The following is a 19,592-nucleotide window of genomic DNA, read 5'->3' on the forward strand; positions in this document are numbered from 1 at the left end:
AATCTGTCTTCATGTCATAGCAGAGAATCAGGCTTCACGTCAGCCACCACTGGAACAGGCCACTGTTACATATTTAGGCCCAGGCACCCAGGCAGAGGAGAGAGGTCCCGTAACAGAGAATCTGGCCTTATGTCAGCGCAGAATCTGTCTTCATGTCATAGCAAAGAATCAGGCTTCACGTCACCCACCACTGGAACAGGCCACTGTCACATATTTAGGCCCAGGCACCCAGGCAGAGGAGAGAGGTCCCGTAACAGAGAATCTGGCCTTATGTCAGCGCAGAATCTGTCTTCATGTCATAGCAGAGAATCAGGCTTCACGTCACCCACCACTGTAACAAGCCACTGTCACACATTTAGGCCCAGGCACCCAGGCAGAGGAGAAAGGTCCCGTAACAGAGAATCTGGCCTTATGTCAGCGCAGAATCTGTCTTCATGTCATAGCAGAGAATTAGGCTGCACGTCACCCACCACTGGAACAGGCCACTGTCACATATTTAGGCCCAGGCACCCAGGCAGAGGAGAGAGGTCCCGTAACAGAGAATCTGGCCTTATGTCAGCGCAGAATCTGTCTTCATGTCATAGCAGAGAATCAGGCTTCACGTCACCCACCACTGGAACAGGCCACTGTCACATATTTAGGCCCAGGCACCCAGGCAGAGGAGAGAGGTCCCGTAACATAGAATCTGGCCTTATGTCAGCGCAGAATCTGTCTTCATGTCATAGCAGAGAATCAGGCTTCACGTCACCCACCACTGGAACAGGCCACTGTCACACATTTAGGCCCAGGCACCCAGGCAGAGGAGAGAGGTCCCGTAACAGAGAATCTGGCCTTATGTCAGCACAGAATCTGTCTTCATGTCATAGCAGAGAATCAGGCTTCACGTCAGCCACCACTGGAACAGGCCACTGTTACATATTTAGGCCCAGGCACCCAGGCAGAGGAGAGAGGTCCCGTAACAGAGAATCTGGCCTTATGTCAGCGCAGAATCTGTCTTCATGTCATAGCAAAGAATCAGGCTTCACGTCACCCACCACTGGAACAGGCCACTGTCACATATTTAGGCCCAGGCACCCAGGCAGAGGAGAGAGGTCCCGTAACAGAGAATCTGGCCTTATGTCAGCGCAGAATCTGTCTTCATGTCATAGCAGAGAATCGGGCTTCACGTCACCCACCACTGGAACAAGCCACTGTCACACATTTAGGCCCAGGCACCCAGGCAGAGGAGAAAGGTCCCGTAACAGAGAATCTGGCCTTATGTCAGCGCAGAATCTGTCTTCATGTCATAGCAGAGAATCAGGCTTCACGTCACCCACCACTGGAACAGGCCACTGTCACATATTTAGGCCCAGGCACCCAGGCAGAGGAGAGAGGTCCCGTAACAGAGAATCTGGCCTTATGTCAGCGCAGAATCTGTCTTCATGTCATAGCAGAGAATCAGGCTTCACGTCACCCACCACTGGAACAAGCCACTGTCACACATTTAGGCCCAGGCACCCAGGCAGAGGAGAGAGGTCCCGTAACAGAGAATCTGGCCTTATGTCAGCGCAGAATCTGTCTTCATGTCATAGCAGAGAATTAGGCTTCACGTCACCCACCACTGGAACAGGCCACTGTCACACATTTAGGCCTAGGCACCCAGGCAGAGGAGAGAGGTCCCGTAACAGAGAATCTGGCCTTATGTCAGCACAGAATCTGTCTTCATGTCATAGCAGAGAATCAGGCTTCACGTCACCCACCACTGGAACAGGCCACTGTCACATATTTAGGCCCAGGCACCCAGGATGAGGAGAGAGGTCCCGTAACAGAGAATCTGGCCTTATGTCAGCGCAGAATCTGTCTTCATGTCATAGCAGAGAATCAGGCTTCACGTCACCCACCACTGGAACAGGCCACTGTCACACATTTAGGCCCCGGCACCCAGGCAGAGGAGAGAGGTCCCGTAAAATAGAATCTGGCCTTATGTCAGCACAGAATCTGTCTTCATGTCATAGCAGAGAATCAGGCTTCACGTCACCCACCACTGGAACAGGCCACTGTCACATATTTAGGCCAAGGCACCCAGGCAGAGGAGAGAGGTCCCGTAACAGAGAATCTGGCCTTATGTCAGCGCAGAATCTGTCTTCATGTCATAGCAGAGAATCAGGCTTCACGTCACCCACCACTGGAACAGGCCACTGTCACACATTTAGGCCCCGGCACCCAGACAGAGGAGAGCGGTCCCGTAGCAGAGAATCTGGCCTTATGTCAGCGCAGAATCTGTCTTCATGTCATAGCAGAGAATCAGGCTTCACGTCACCCACCACTGGAACAGGCCACTGTTACACATTTAGGCCCAAGCACCCAGGCAGAGGAGAGAGGTCCCGTAACAGAGAATCTGGCCTTATGTCAGCGCAGAATCAGTCTTCATGTCATAGCAGAGAATCAGGCTTCACGTCACCCACCACTTGAACAGGCCACTGTCACATATTTAGGCCCAGGCACCCAGGCAGAGGAGAGAGGTCGCGTAACAGAGAATCTTGCCTTATGTCAGCACAGAATCTGTCTTCATGTCATAGCAGAGAATCAGGCTTCACGTCACCCACCACTGGAACAGGCCACTGTCACACATTTAGGCCCAGGCACCCAGGCAGAGGAGAGAGGTCGCGTAACAGAGAATCTGGCCTTATGTCAGCACAGAATCTGTCTTCATGTCATAGCAGAGAATCAGGCTTCACGTCACCCACCACTGGAACAGGCCACTGCCACACATTTAGGCCCAGGTACCCAGACAGAGGAGAGCGGTCCCGTAACAGAGAATCTGGCCTTATGTCAGCGCAGAATCTGTCTTCATGTCATAGCAAAGAATCAGGCTTCACGTCACCCACCACTGGAACAGGCCACTGTCACATATTTAGGCCCAGGCACCCAGGCAGAGGAGAGAGGTCGCGTAACAGAGAATCTGGCCTTATGTCAGCACAGAATCTGTCTTCATGTCATAGCAGAGAATCAGGCTTCACGTCACCCACCACTGGAACAGGCCACTGTCACACATTTAGGCCCCGGCACCCAGACAGAGGAGAGCGGTCCCGTAACAGAGAATTTGGCCTTATGTCAGCGCAGAATCTGTCTTCATGTCATAGCAGAGAATCAGGCTTCACGTCACCCACCACTGGAACAGGCCACTGTCACATATTTAGGCCCAGGCACCCAGGCAGAGGAGAGAGGTCGCGTAACAGAGAATCTGGCTTCATGTCAGCACAGAATAAGTCTTCATGTCATAGCAGAGAATCAGGCTTCACGTCACCCACCACTGGAACAGGCCACTGTCACACATTTAGGCCCCGACACCCAGACAGAGGAGAGGTTCATTCAACTTTGGGTTGCCCCGCAATATAATGGTAAAATGAAATTAAAAATAGTATTGAATGAGGAAGTGCCCTGGAGTAGAATAATATATTGTTAAGGGGAGGTAGTTAATATCTAATCTGCACAAGGGATGCACAGGTCCTGTGGGATCCATGCCTGGTTCATTTTTATGAACGTCAGCTTGTCCACATTGGCTGTAGACAGGCGGCTGCGTTTGTCTGTAATGACGCCCCCTACCGTGCTGAATACACGTTCAGACAAAACGCTGGCCGCCGGGCAGGCCAGCACCTCCAAGGCATAAAAGGCTAGCTCTGGCCACGTGGACAATTTGGAGACCCAGAAGTTGAATGGGGCCGTACCATCAGTCAGTACGTGGAGGGGTGTGCACAGGTACTGTTCCACCATGTTAGTGAAATGTTGCCTCCTGCTAACACGTTCCGTATCAGGTGGTGGTGCAGTTAGCTGTGGCGTGGTGACAAAACTTTTCCACATCTCTGCCATGCTAACCCTGCCCTCAGAGGAGCTGGCCGTGACACAGCTGCGTTGGCGACCTCTTGCTCCTCCTCTGCCTTCGCCTTGGGCTTCCACTGGTTCCCCTGTGACATTTGGGAATGCTCTCAGTAGCGCGTCTACCAACGTGCGCTTGTACTCGCGCATCTTCCTATCACGCTCCAGTATAGGAAGTAAGGTGGGCACATTGTCTTTGTACCGGGGATCCAGCAGTGTGGCAACCCAGTAGTCCGCACACGTTAAAATGTGGGCAACTCTGCTGTCGTTGCGCAGGCACTGCAGCATGTAGTCGCTCATGTGTGCCAGGCTGCCCAGATGTAAGGACAAGCTGTCCTCTGTGGGAGGCGTATCGTCATCGTCCTGTGTTTCCCCCCAGCCACGCACCAGTGATGGGCCCGAGCTGCTTTGGGTGCCACCCCGCTGTGAACATGCTTCATCCTCTTCCTCCTCCACCTCCTCCTCATCCTCGTCCTCCTCGTCCTCCAGTAGTGGGCCCTGTCTGGCCACATTTGTACCTGGCCTCTGGTGTTGCAAAAAACCTCCCTCTGAGTCACTTCGAAGAGACTGGCCTGAAAGTGCTAAAAATGACCCCTCTTCCTCCTCTTCCTCCTGGGCCACCTCCTCTTCCATCATCGCCCTAAGTGTTTTCTCAAGGAGACATAGAAGTGGTATTGTAACGCTGATAACGGCGTCATCGCCACTGGCCATGTTGGTGGAGTACTCGAAACAGCGCAACAGGGCACACAGGTCTCGCATGGAGGCCCAGTCATTGGTGGTGAAGTGTGTCTGATCCACAGTGCGACTGACCCGTGCGTGCTGCAGCTGAAACTCCACTATGGCCTGCTGCTGCTCGCACAGTCTGTCCAGCATATGCAAGGTGGAGTTCCACCTGGTGGGCACGTCGCATATGAGGCGGTGAGCGGGAAGGCCGAAGTTACGCTGTAGCGCAGACAGGCGAGCAGCGGCAGGGTGTGAACGCCGGAAGCACGAACAGACGGCCCGCACTTTATGCAGCAGCTCTGACATGTCGGGGTAGTTGCGAATGAACTTCTGCACCACCAAATTCAGCACATGCGCCAGGCAAGGGATGTGCGTCAAACCGGCTAGTCCCAGAGCTGCAACGAGATTTCGCCCATTATCGCACACCACCAGGCCGGGCTTGAGGCTCACCGGCAGCAACCACTCGTCGGTCTGTTGTTCTATACCCCCCCACAACTCCTGTGCGGTGTGGGGCCTGTCCCCCAAACATATGAGTTTCAGAATGGCCTGCTGACGTTTACCCCGGGCTGTGCTGAAGTTGGTGGTGAAGGTGTGTGGCTGACTGGATGAGCAGGTGGAAGAAGAGGAGGAGGAAGCTGAGTAGGAGGAGGAGGAGACAGGAGGCAAAGAATGTTGCCCTGCGATCCTTGGCGGCGGAAGGACGTGCGCCAAACAGCTCTCCGCCTGGGGCCCAGCCGCCACTACATTTACCCAGTGTGCAGTTAGGGAGATATAGCGTCCCTGGCCCTGCTTACTGGTCCACGTATCTGTGGTTAGGTGGACCTTGCCACAGATGGCGTTGCGCAGTGCACACTTGATTTTATCGGACACTTGTTTGTGCAGGGAAGGCACGGCTCTCTTGGAGAAGTAGTGGCGGCTGGGAACAACATACTGTGGGACAGCAAGCGACATGAGCTGTTTGAAGCTTTGTGTGTCCACCAGCCTAAATTACAGCATTTCATAGGCCAGTAGTTTAGAAATGCTGGCATTCAGGGCCAGGGATCGAGGGTGGCTAGGTGGGAATTTACGCTTTCTCTCAAATGTTTGTGAGATGGAGAGCTGAACGCTGCCGTGTGACATGGTTGGGATGCTTGGTGACGCAGGTGGTGGTGTTGGTGGTACATCCCATGTTTGCTGGGCGGCAGGTGCCAACGTTCCTCCAGAGGCAGAGGAAGAGGCCGAGGCGGCGGCAGCAGCAGCAGCAGCAGAAGAGGCCGTGGCGGCAGCAGCAGAAGAGGCAGCAGGGGGAGCCTGATTGACTTCCTTGTTTTTAAGGTGTTTACTCCACTGCAGTTCATGCTTTGCATGCAGGTGCCTGGTCATGCAGGTTGTGCTAAGGTTCAGAACGTTAATGCCTCGCTTCAGGCTCTGATGGCACAGCGTGCAAACCACTCGGGTCTTGTCGTCAGCACATTGTTTGAAGAAGTGCCATGCCAGGGAACTCCTTGAAGCTGCCTTTGGGGTGCTCGGTCCCAGATGGCGGCGGTCAGTAGCAGGCGTAGTCTTTTGGCGGCGGGTGTTCTGATTTTGCCCACTGCTCCCTCTTTTGCTACGCTGTTGGCTCGGTCTCACCACTGCCTCTTCCTCCGAACTGTGAAAGTCAGTGGCACGACCTTCATTCCATGTGGGGTCTAGGACCTCATCGTCCCCTGCATCGTCTTCCACCCAGTCTTGATCCCTGACCTCCTGTTCAGTCTGCACACTGCAGAAAGACGCAGCAGTTGGCACCTGTGTTTCGTCATCATCAGAGACGTGCTGAGTGGTTGTGCGTTAGTGCATTCTATCTCTTCCACCCCTGGTGAAGAGCTAGGTGGATGCCCTTGGGAAACCCTGGCAGCAGAGTCTTCAAACAGCATAAGAGACTGCTGCATAACTTGAGGCTCAGACAGTTTCCCTGATATGCATGGGGGTGATGTGACAGACTGATGGGCTTGGTTTTCATGCGCCATCTGTGCGCTTTCTGCAGAAGACTGGGTGGGAGATAATGTGAACGTGCTGGATGCACTGTCGGCCACCCAATTGACTAATGCCTGTACCTGCTCAGGCCTTACCATCCTTAGAACGGCATTGGGCTCCACCAAATATCCCTGTAAATTCTGGCGGCTACTGGGACCTGAGGTAGTTGGTACACTAGGACGTGTGGCTGTGGCAGAACGGCCACTTCCTCTCCCAGCACCAGAGGGTCCACTAACACCACCACGACCATGTCCACGTCCGCGTCCCTTATTAGATGTTTTCCTCATTGTTCCCGTTCACCACAATTTTGAGAATGGCAAATTTGGGAATAGTTTTTCAACCCAGAAAAAAAAAATTGCTTTTACGGTCACTACAAATAACTTGACCAGCTAAAACAGTACAGATTTGCTTGAATAGAAATGTGAGACCTGTTTTTTTTTGCACTGTGTGACTTGTTAAGGTTTAATCTCAGAATCAGACTTCTATCTGCACGGTAGCGTGTGTCTTAGGTTTTTCTGAATGACACTATCAGTACCTTCAATGTAAGATATCCTTTTTGGGATAGATTTCAAGTAGGCCTCAAATACCAGAAACTAGTTATTTTGAGAATGGCAAATTTGGGAATAGTTTTTCAACCCAGAAAAAAAATAGGGCTTTTACGGTCGCTACAAATAACTTGACCAGCTAAAACAGTACAGATTTGCTTGAATAGAAATGTGAGACCTGGTTTTTTTTGCACTGTGTGACAGGTTAAGGTTTAATCTCAGAATCAGATTTCTATCTGCACGGTAGCGTGTGTCTTAGGTTTTTCTGAATGACACTATCAGTACCTTCAATGTAAGATATCCTTTTTGGGATAGATTTCAAGTAGGCCTCAAATACCAGAAACTAGTTATTTTGAGAATGGCAAATTTGGGAATAGTTTTTCAACCCAGAAAAAAAATAGGGCTTTTACGGTCGCTACAAATAACTTGACCAGCTAAAACAGTACAGATTTGCTTGAATAGAAATGTGAGACCTGTTTTTTTTTGCACTGTGTGACAGGTTAAGGTTTAATCTCAGAATCAGACTTCTATCTGCACGGTAGCGTGTGTCTTAGGTTTTTCTGAATGACACTATCAGTACCTTCAATGTAAGATATCCTTTTTGGGATAGATTTCAAGTAGGCCTCAAATACCAGAAACTAGTTATTTTGAGAATGGCAAATTTGGGAATAGTTTTTCAACCCAGAAAAGAAAAAGGGCTTTTACGGTCGCTACAAATAACTTGACCAGCTAAAACAGTACAGATTTGCTTGAATAGAAATGTGAGACCTGTTTTTTTTTGCACTGTGTGACAGGTTAAGGTTTAATCTCAGAATCAGACTTCTATCTGCACGGTAGCGTGTGTCTTAGGTTTTTCTGAATAACACTATCAGTACCTTCAATGTAAGATAATCTTTTTGGGATAGATTTCAAGTAGCCTCAAATACCAGAAACTAGTTGTTTTGAGAATGGCAAATTTGGGAATAGTTTTTCAACCCAGAAAAAAATATGTGCTTTTACGGTCGCTACAAATAACTTGACCAGCTAAAACAGTACAGATTTGCTTGAATAGAAATGTGAGACCTGTTTTTTTTTTGCACTGTGTGACAGGTTAAGGTTTAATCTCAGAATCAGACTTCTATCTGCACGGTAGCGTGTGTCTTAGGTTTTTCTGAATGACACTATCAGTACCTTCAATGTAAGATATCCTTTTTGGGATAGATTTCAAGTAGGCCTCAAATACCAGAAACTAGTTATTTTGAGAATGGCAAATTTGGGAATAGTTTTTCAACCCAGAAAAAAAATAGGGCTTTTACGGTCGCTACAAATAACTTGACCAGCTAAAACAGTACAGATTTGCTTGAATAGAAATGTGAGACCTGTTTTTTTTTGCACTGTGTGACAGGTTAAGGTTTAATCTCAGAATCAGACTTCTATCTGCACGGTAGCGTGTGTCTTAGGTTTTTCTGAATGACACTATCAGTACCTTCAATGTAAGATATCCTTTTTGGGATAGATTTCAAGTAGGCCTCAAATACCAGAAACTAGTTATTTTGAGAATGGCAAATTTGGGAATAGTTTTTCAACCCAGAACAAAAAGTGTGCTTTTACGGTCACTACAAATAACTTGACCAGCTAAAACAGTACAGATTTGGTTGAATAGAAATGTCAGGTCAATTTTTTAGGCGCTGGGTGACAGGCTCAACTTGCCCCTGATGTAGTATATGGCCAAAAAATAACCACACTGTTGATGGTTAAATGCACTTGGGTGACACAGGCTCAGCCTGCACCAGATGTAGTATATGGCCAAAAAATAATCAGACTGTTGATGGTTAAATGCACTTCGGTGACACAGGCTCAGCCTGCAGCTGATGTAGTATATGGCCAAAAAATAACCAGACTGTTGATGGTTAAATGCACTTCGGTGACACAGGCTCAGCCTGCAGCTGATGTAGGATATAGCACAAAATAACCACACTATTGATGGTTAAATACACTTGGTGATAGCTTGTGCTGGCGCACCACAAGTCACAAAATGGCCGCCGATCACCCCAGAAAAAAAGTGATCTAAAAACGCTCTGGGCAGCCTCAAAAAAGTGAGCAAGTCAATATTAGCACTTCAATGATCCACAGCTGCAGATCGATCACAGAATGAAGTCTTTTGGAGGAGTTAATCACTGCCTAATCTCGCCCTAACGTCGTAGCTGCAACCTCTCCCTATGCTTGAATCAGCAGAGTGACGTGCAGCGCAACGTGACCCAAGCTTATATAGAGGCTGGGTCACATGCTGCACTGGCCAATCACAGCCATGCCAATAGTAGGCAAGGCTGTGATGGCCTCTTGGGGCAAGTAGTATGACGCTTGTTGATTGGCTGCTTTGCAGCCTTTCAAAAAGCGCCAAGAAAGCGCCGAACACCGAACCCGAACACGGACTTTTACGAAAATGTTCGGGTTCGGGTCCGTGTCACGGACACCCCAAAATTCGGTACGAACCCGAACTATACAGTTCGGGTTCGCTCATCCCTAGTTAAAAGTACATTTTTTGATTTTTTGAATTAGAATTTTTTTTATTTATTCCATTTCACTATATTTAATTTTTTTTTTATTATAATCCTGCAATTTTCACACTGGCCTAAATTAAGTTAAGAATTCATGTTCTTTGACAGCAGCCACATGGGCCATATACACAATGGACAGGAGTTGACCCTATTGACTTGGGAGAGTTTTCTAGACAAACTATCATATCACCTATTGAGAATTGTTGATACTGTATTATCTATACAGAGGTATTACTTGTCATTTTAATTATGTAATAATAAGGAAAAGAGCTACTGAAAAGTTACCTGTACAGATCAGGAAATCGTCACCCATTATTATACCCGGTGGCCATTGTGAAAATTGCAGGATTACATCACATACACAAATGTGATTTGAACATAGGCCATTTTCTGGTGACACATTCCGTTTAAAGTTAAAAGTTCACCATAAAGTACTAGGCAGGTAAACTTGGCCACATGCCTCAGACCCCTCATCTTACAGACATAGGCTAGTTGCACACTAGCAGTGGTGATCTAGCAGGCTGTTCCTGTTCTCCACACACTCTGGCATTGCCGGAGGCAGGGCCGTCTTTACCGCAGGGCAAAAGGGGCAGCTGCCCCGGGCCCAGTTGCTCCTGGGGGGCCCAAGCAGCATTTTACTTGGATTTTACTTGGGCCCCCTATATTTTGTTGCCGCTGCCGCCCGCCGGCCCTGTAACATAACAAAGTCATGGTCCGGACTATAGAAAGAGAGAGTGAGGAGGGGGCGGGGCCCGGGGCTGCTCTGCGCTCCGCTCTGCTGCCTGGTCTGCCTGTCTCTTTAACAGAGCAGACCAGTGGCTGCTGGAGCATGATGCAGCTGCAGCACAGGCAGAGAGAAGAAGGAGGCGGAGCCCCAGCCGGCAGCCACAACAGACAGCCTGAGCCAGCCAAGCAACTAACAGAACTTACAGGTATTTGATAGGACAGGGGGAGGGGGAGGGGGCTCATATACGACAGGGGAGGGGGGTGGGCTCATATAGGACAGGGGAGGGGGGGCTCATATAGGACAGGGGAGGGGGGCTCATATAGGACAGGGGAGGGGGGGCTCATATAGGACAGGGGAGGGGGGGCTCATATAGGACAGGGGTGGGGGGGCTCATATAGGACAGGGGAGGGGGGGCTCATATAGGACAGACAGGGGGGGCTCATATAGGACAGACAGGGGGGGGCTCATATAGGACAGACAGGGGGGGGCTCATATAGGACAGACAGGGGGGGTGCTCATATAGGACAGGGGGGGCTCATATAGGACAGGGGGGGCTCATATAGGACAGACAGGGGGGGCTCATATAGGACAGGGGGGGCTCATATAGGACAGGGGGGGCTCATATAGGACAGGGGGGGCTCATATAGGACAGGGGGGCTCATATAGGACAGACAGGGGGGGCTCATATAGGACGGGGGGGCTCATATAGGACAGGGGGGCTCATATAGGACAGGGGGGGCTCATATAGGACAGGGGGGCTCATATAGGACAAGGGATGGGGGGCTCATATAGGACAGACAGGGGGGGGGCTCATATAGGACAGGGGGGGCTCATATAGGACAGGGGGGGCTCATATAGGACAGGGGAGGGGGGCTCATATAGGACAGACAGGGGGGGGGCTCATATAGGACAGGGGGGGCTCATATAGGACAGGGGGGGCTCATATAGGACAGGGGGGGCTCATATAGGACAGGGGGGCTCATATAGGACAGGGGAGGGGGGCTCATATAGGACAGACAGGGGGGGCTCATATAGGACAGGGGGGGCTTATATAGGACAGGGGGGGCTCATATAGGACAGGGGGGGCTCATATAGGACAGCAGGGGGGGGCTCATATAGGACAGGGGGACAGTATGTGCTTTCCTGCTACTACATCAACCCCCCCCCCAGGGATCTTGGGGGCATTAAGGGTTGGACTTTAACTCCTTGCTGCTGATTTTGAGTGTGCCTGTGTGTGTGTGTCCGTCCCTGTGTGTGTGTGTGTCCGTCCCTGTGTGTGTGTGTGTGTCCGTCCCTGTGTGTGTGTGTGTGTGTGTGTGTCCGTCCCTGTGTGTGTGTCTCTCCCTGTGTGTATCACCATGCCCACAGTGTTCCTATGTCTTGACGCAGCTGCTTCAGAACGTTCTGTGCGGGACAAGAGGAAGAAGATGGAAGAGGAGGCAGCGCCAGCATGGAGTCTGTGCGATAGACACAGGGAGGCACACTAAGGACGAAGGTAACACTTCCACATGATCTACACTAGTGTTATCTGTGGTTTTACATAGGACTGCAGGTAACACTACTACATTATTTAGCACTAGTGTTATCTGTGGTTTTACATAGGACTGCAGGTAACACTACCACAAGGTTAGCTCGCACAGGGCGCCTGAACACCTAAGGCCGGCCCTGGCTGCGCACCCCAGCGCCAAGGGATGACGTCACTGATGTAATATGCCTCTTATATGTGGAGAGCGGTGATGTCACAGATGTAATATATCACCTATATATGGACAGCGGTGATGTCACTGATGTAATATATTACTTATAAGTGATATATTACATCAGTGACATCACCACTCTCCACACATAAGTAATATATTACATCAGTGACATCACTGCTGTCCACATATACCGGTAAGTAATATATTACATCAGTGACATCACCGCTCATCACATATATGTGGAGAGCGGTGATGTCAGTGATGTAATATATCGCCTATATGTGGACAGCGGTAATGTCACTGATGTAATATATCACTTATATGTGGAGAGCGGTGATGTCACTGATGTAAAATATCACTTATATGTGGAGAGCGGTGATGTCACTGATGTAATATATCATTATATGTGGAGAGTGTTCATGTCACTGATGCAATACAGCGCTCCAGATGGCGAGCAAAATGGTCGCCAATGTGCCTTAAAATTTGCAGATGGCGACAAGACTTGTCATAGACTACAGGCCTGAGGTCTATTTGGTAGTGAAATCCCAGCGCAGGCAGGCGTGATGATGTCATCACGCCCGCCTGTGCCAGGACGCGGTGAGGTGTGCGCGTCTGCGTTGCACCATCCCTCGCCGTACCAGCAGCTTGTGAGCGCCAGTGAAAGGAAACAGGTGAGTATAAAATTTTCGCTCTTTTTTAAAGGTGTGGGAAGGCGGGATCCAGGGGGCCCAAGTAAATTCTTGCCCAGGGTCCAATCAATATTAAAGACGGCCCTGGCCGGAGGTTTGTAAGGCTCCGTCCATCTCCTTTCACTATAATGGGGACCTGCAGAGATCCGGCTACATTCCGGTAAATATGCAGAGAATCGGCCAGAACAAAAATCCTGCCGCAGTGTTTTTTTTTCATCTGATTCTCAGTATACTTGCCAGAATGTGGCTGGATCTCAACCCAGTCCCAATTATAGTGAATAGGGCCGGACGAAACTTTACAAACCTTTGGCAATTCCGGAATGCAGAGCAATCTGGCAGGCTGTTCTCTGCTAGAACAATCTGACGGATCACCACCACAAGTGTGCAATTAGCCTTAGGGGGCCTTTACCACTCACAGTCCTTGATGAGAATGTGGTAATCCTAACCAACCCAAAATAGGTGTAGAGGTGGCCAGAGGTGTGCATGGCCCACTGTTTGGAAGTCTAAAGTAGTTGCCATCTCTGTAGACTTCAGTAGAGAGGCCCTAGTAGAAGGCAATAGGGGGTCAAATGAGGTCTGGGTCGCTGAGGTGGGAAGGAGACCTTTTCCCTAGGGAGCCTTACCACACAGGGTTACACGGTCTTGGCCTGTTAACATCATGTGAGCAGGATGATGAAGCTGTGGTATTAAGCAAACACAAGCAATCTTGAAAGCTGCAATTCTCCAGAACAAAACCGGTAAACAAGAATATTTATATTTACATGAGTTCAGCACTTTACAACCTATGATTTTTCCCATGAAACCAAAAGTATTTGGTTAACTCAGGGATTTTGTTTGTCTTGTGAGTCACACATAATCACAAATTACATTCATAAAGATAATACTTCAGAAGACGCAGCCGCTCTGTATTTTGGAGCTCTGCATTTACAGTTCATGGGATGGATATCAGGCAAGTAAGTAAAATAATTTAATAAGTAAGTTTATAAAAAAAAGGTCCTTCTAAAGAATAAATAAATAAAATAATAAATGCATAAAAGAAATAAATAAACAAACAAAAGAATAGTTAAAATGATATAAGGCTACACTCACATGTTGCATTTATTGGCGTGTCACAATCATTATATTTGATATTATAAAGTAACAGTTTCTAACAAGCTTTTAAAAACTCTACCTAGTTACTTCTGTTGGTGGATAGGCATTAGGCAATATGGCCACCAATACAACAATCCCAAGTGCTACCAAATAGTTATTCGAGACTCCAGATGCCTATGAATTGATGTACCTCTTACTCCAGGATTAGACTAGTCTATTAGACTAGCAATGGATCCTCTAAGGAGCCGAGGCTCTGGCAACAGGGTCCCAAAGGTCCAGTGAAGACAACTCTTATGGAAGGGACATTGGATTCAGATGTTTAATAGATTTATTTCTTACGGATTGATCACAAATAACCTGTTAGATCTTATTGATGATATGCCCAATATGTACAATGATAAAGATTGCAATGTAATTAATTGTGGATGAGCACAGTTCTGTATATGAGGGAGGGTGACCTAGGGATGCGGCAAAGTCAGGAAGAAGCTGTAATAGTGGACATTGTGTTTGCTACCCAGCCTTCCTAGGTAAGATATAAGAAAATATATAAATGAAAGGACAACTTTAAAGATGACGGGATAAATAGATAGATAGTTCCACAGATAGGTCAATAAATAGATAAAGTAATAGTGATAGAAAGTTCAATAGATAGATGATACCATAAAATATAATGAGTTCAGGCCCCTTTACGCAGGCCCGGGCACAGACATCTATTGGGACAATCTATAGATAGGTAGATAACTGATAGAGTGATAGAAAAATAATAGATAAATAATAGGCAGCTAGATAGATAATAAGTAGGTAGATAGATCTGAGATAGATAGTAGATAGATATGTAATTAATTGTGGATGGGCACAGTTCTGTATATGAGGGAGGGAGGCTGTATTGTGTTTGCTAACCAGCCTTCATAGGGAAATGCATAAATGAGAAGACAACTTTAAGGATGAAGAAATAGAAGAAAGAAAAAAAGAAAGACGAAAGAAAGAAAAAAATCAATGGGTCAATCAATAGATAGATAAAGTTATAGAGATAGATAGATGTTAGTGTCCAGATAATACCATAGAATACAATAGGGTAGATTTATCAAACGGGTATAAAGTAGTACTGGCTTAGTTGCCCATAGCAACCAATCAGATTCCATCTTTTATTTTTGACAGCTCCTTTGGAATAATTGATAGATAGATAAAGGGAAGCAGATGTGGGCCGCTTAGAGCAGGAATCCTCTATGTTGCAACTTCACTCTATATCAGCAGAGCAGGAAGTGATGTCAGAGAAGAAAAGGACATGCCATTTTAACAACTTTTCCTCTACCGCTCAATAACATGAAATATTTTGAGTGAGGTAATCAATAATGTTGAGCGTGAATATTCAAAAAGCTAATTTTTATCGCGAATATCGGCACTTCGAGAATTGGCAAATATTTAGAATATAGCGCTATATATTCGTAATGACGAATATTCTTTTCTTTTTTTTTTTTTTTAACACAGTACACATCAGGTGATCATCCCTCCCTTCCTCCAGCTTGTGGGCCAATGAGAAGGCGGCAATGTCTTTGTCTGAGCTTAGCAACATTCCTAGCAACCAATAGGAAAGTTGCCTACCCCTTACTATATAAGAACCTCCCCAGCAGCCATTTTCTAAAGTTTATTGCAGTTATGAAAGAGAGAGAGAGCAGTGTCGTTTCTGTGCTCTGCGCTTTGTGTTATTACATTAGACAGTTAACTTATATATATAATTCAGATAGTTACGGGGAGATAGTCAGTGTAGGTTAGATAGTGATATAGCGTAGCGGTTTTGCTGTCCATACATACATGCTACAGACATAGCGCTGTGATGTCACAAGTTGCACGTATTGCAAAAAAATATGTGCATCATTTATTGCTGAAAATTCGCAAGCGCAAATATATTGGAGCACTCTATCTGCATATAAAGCTTTTCTAATGTTCTGCCGTGCCAACCATTTTCTCCAGTCTCAGGAAACTTATAAAAGCTTGAAACATATAGCATAAGTGACCCACGCCGGTATTTCGCGCGCATTACGAGAATAATACATTGCCGATTTTCGCAATCAAGAATATAATCTCGGATTCTCGAATTTGCGAATATATGACGAATATTCTACAAAGTATTCACGAAATATCGCAAATTCGAATATTGCCCCTGTCGCTCATCACTAGTAATCAAATTCCTTTAATACTGCAATAATTTTATTTAAGGGCTGGTAGATGATCAGATATAATGATTATCGGACCCTCATGGATAAGTAAATAAAACTATCTTGTAAAAGTAGAAGACCTTCAGGAAAGACTTTTCCAGGCATTCAAAGTATTTTTTTTAATCAGATGAATGTGACCTGAAAATATTTTTTGGAAATTCATTCATCTTTAATTCTAATTCATAATTCTAGATCCGTTTCGTATATCAAGTCTTGACAATTAATTACAGGTTTTTAGTAGAATTTGAAATATTTATCTGATGTTGGATTGGGGAAATTTCCTTCTATATAGAGTTTTGTTTTTCAGAATTAATTTCAGAATTGCAAAAATACCAAAAAATTGTAAAATCATATTTAGAGATGAGCGAATTTCATATTTTGAATTTTTTTTCGTTTGGTGGTAAAATCAGAATTGCGTTATGGATTCCGTTACCACGGACCATAACGCAATTCTATGATGGAATGCCTATAGAGGCATTCCGTTATTCATTCCGTCATAATAGAAGTCTATGGGCTGCAAAACGGATCCATCCCGTTTCCATTATGTAGGGGAGTCGTATGCATTCCGTCATAGAATTGTGTTATGGTCCGTGGTAACGGAATCCATAGCACAATTCTGCTTTTACCACCAAATGAAGCGTGAATGAATTTCATAACATGAAATTCGCTCATCTCTAATTATATTACTTACTCTATTCGGCATTCTCATGAGAAGATGATGTCACATATAGTACAAGCCATTTTATATCAATTTTAATTTCTATGATACTATCCTTTTACATTTTGTACAATATAAACAAGTAATTACTTACAGATAAATGTGTAGGCTGCAGAAAATCTGTGGTGTTAAAAATTTATATTTTGAAATATCCCAAATTTTGGAATTCTGTGTAGGCAAACTGGACAATGAGAGAGCCACCTGTTAATTGCTAACAATGTGTCATCTCTATTTCTATGCCAAATATTCAGAAGTCTATTTTGGCTCCATCACTGTGCTGTACTGGCTATGGTATCGGACTCAGTTTTGTGATCATTAAAACATTATTCCAAAAAGCAATTTAATTTCATGCAATAAACATTGTAACATTAAAGCTTATGATACTGTACATTTGTGATAAATTTGATGCGCTGCTCTTAGCTTTTCATGAAGATTACAAACTAAAAGAAAAATCTGGAGTGAGTGCTGCTCTGGAGAATAATGCAGGATGAAACTCAGGATTAGTAAAGTATAAGTAATGTAATGTATGTACACAGTGACTGCACCAGCAGAATAGTGAGTGCAGCTCTGGAGTATACTACAGGATGTAACTCAGGATCAGTACAAGATAAGTAATGTAATGTATGTACACAGTGACTGCACCAGCAGAATAGTGAGTGCAGCTCTGGAGTATACTACAGGATGTAACTCAGGATCAGTGCAGGCTAAGTAATGTATGTACACAGTGACTCCACCAGCAGAATAGTGAGTGCAGCTCTGGAGTATACTACAGGATGTAACTCAGGATCAGTACAGGCTAAGTAATGTATGTACACAGTGACTGCACCAGCAGAATAGTGGGTGCAGCTCTGGAGTATACTACAGGATGTAACTCAGGATCAGTGCAGGCTAAGTAATGTATGTACACAGTGACTCCACCAGCAGAATAGTGAGTGCAGCTCTGGAGTATACTACAGGATGTAACTCAGGATCAGTGCAGGCTAAGTAATGTATGTACACAGTGACTCCACCAGCAGAATAGTGAGTGCAGCTCTGGAGTATACTACAGGATGTAACTCAGGATCAGTACAGGATAAGTAATGTAATGTATGTACACAGTGACTCCACCAGCAGAATAGTGAGTGCAGCTCTGGAGTATACTACAGGATGTAACTCAGGATCAGTACAGGATAAGTAGTGTAATGTATGTACACAGTGACTGCACCAGCAGAATAGTGAGTGCAGCTCTGGAGTATAATACAGGATGTAACTCAGGATCAGTACAGGATAAGTAATGTAATGTATGTACACAGTGACTCCACCAGCAGAATAGTGAGTGCAGCTCTGGAGTATACTACAGGATGTAACTCAGGATCAGTACAGGATAAGTAATGTAATGTATGTACACAGTGACTGCACCAGCAGAATAGTGAGTGCAGCTCTGGAGTATAATACAGGATGTAACTCAGGATCAGTACAGGATAAGTAATGTAATGTATGTACACAGTGACTCCACCAGCAGAATAGTGAGTGCAGCTCTGGAGTATACTACAGGATGTAACTCAGGATCAGTACAGGATAAGTAATGTAATGTATGTACACTGTGAGAGGTTTTGTCTGGAAAAACTGGTATTTTCCTTCCAGCATGTGCTGCTAGGCTGATTTACAGCCAGGTGAGGTCAAATATCGGACCAGATTTTAACTGCCGGTCCGGGTTTTGGCAGCACCTGGCTGTCCTTAAATAAGTAGCTAGGCTCAGAAGCCAGGTCTCTGTGTTGGGATCTGGGAGCCTTGTGTCTGGATACCTGTTTGGTGTGAATTGCTGCACGGTGTGAATTACAACCAACACTGCAAGGTGACTTTTTGTTTGCTAATGACTGCTTGTTTTGTCACTTGCCTAAAGTGTGAATAAAACACTGAACTGTTTGATACAAAGAACGTGTGTTGCCTCTATACTGCGTCCGCTAATCCAGTCTACCAGAGTGAAACCCCACAGTATGTACACGATAACTCCAGCAGCAGAACAGTGAGTGCAGCTCTGGAGTATAAGGCTACTTTCACACTAGCGTTCAGAGCGGGTCCGTCTGATGTCTGCTCAGACGGATCCGCTCCTATAATGCAGACGTTTGTATCCGTTCAGAACGGATCCGTCTGCATTATAACTTAGAACAAATTCTAAGTGTGAAAGTAGCCTGAACGGATCCGTCCAGACTTCACATTGAAAGTCAATGGGGGACGGATCCGTTTGAAGATTGAGCCATATTGTGTCATCTTCAAGTGGATCCGTCCCCATTGACTTACATTGTAAGTCTGGACGGATCCGCTTGCCTCCGCACGGCCAGGCGGACACCCGAACGCTGCAAGCAGCGTTCAGGTGTCCGCTCACTGAGCGGAGCGGAGGCTGAGCGCTGGCAGACTGATGCATTCTCAGCGGATCCGCATCCACTCAGAATGCATTAGGGCTGGACGGATGCGTTCGGGGCCGCTTGTGAGAGCCTTCAAACGGAGCTCACGAGCGGACACCCGAACGCAGGTGTGAAAGTAGCCTTATACAGACTGTAATTTAGGATCAGTACATGATAAATAATGTAATGCATGCACACAGTGACTGCACCAGCAGAATAGTGAGTGCAGCTCTGAAGTATAATACAGGATGTAACTCAGGATCAGTACAGGATAAGTAATGTATGTTCACAGTGATTTCACCAGCAGAATAGTGAGTGCAGCTCTGGATTATAATTCAGGATGTAAATCAGGATCATTACAGGATAAGTAATGTAATGTATGTGCAGAGTGACTCCACCAGCAGAATAGTG

General features: G+C 46.5%; 1 protein-coding gene across 1 annotated transcript in view; it reads right to left on the reverse strand.

Moving 5' to 3' along the window:
- The window catches only part of ARHGAP15 (Rho GTPase activating protein 15), an 842,137-nt gene that overhangs the window by 394,031 nt on the left and 428,514 nt on the right, over positions 1–19,592 (reverse strand). The gene's annotated exons all lie outside the window — the stretch shown is intronic.

Source organism: Bufo bufo, chromosome 7 (assembly GCF_905171765.1).
Source record: "Bufo bufo chromosome 7, aBufBuf1.1, whole genome shotgun sequence".
NCBI classification, from domain to species: domain Eukaryota; kingdom Metazoa; phylum Chordata; class Amphibia; order Anura; family Bufonidae; genus Bufo; species Bufo bufo.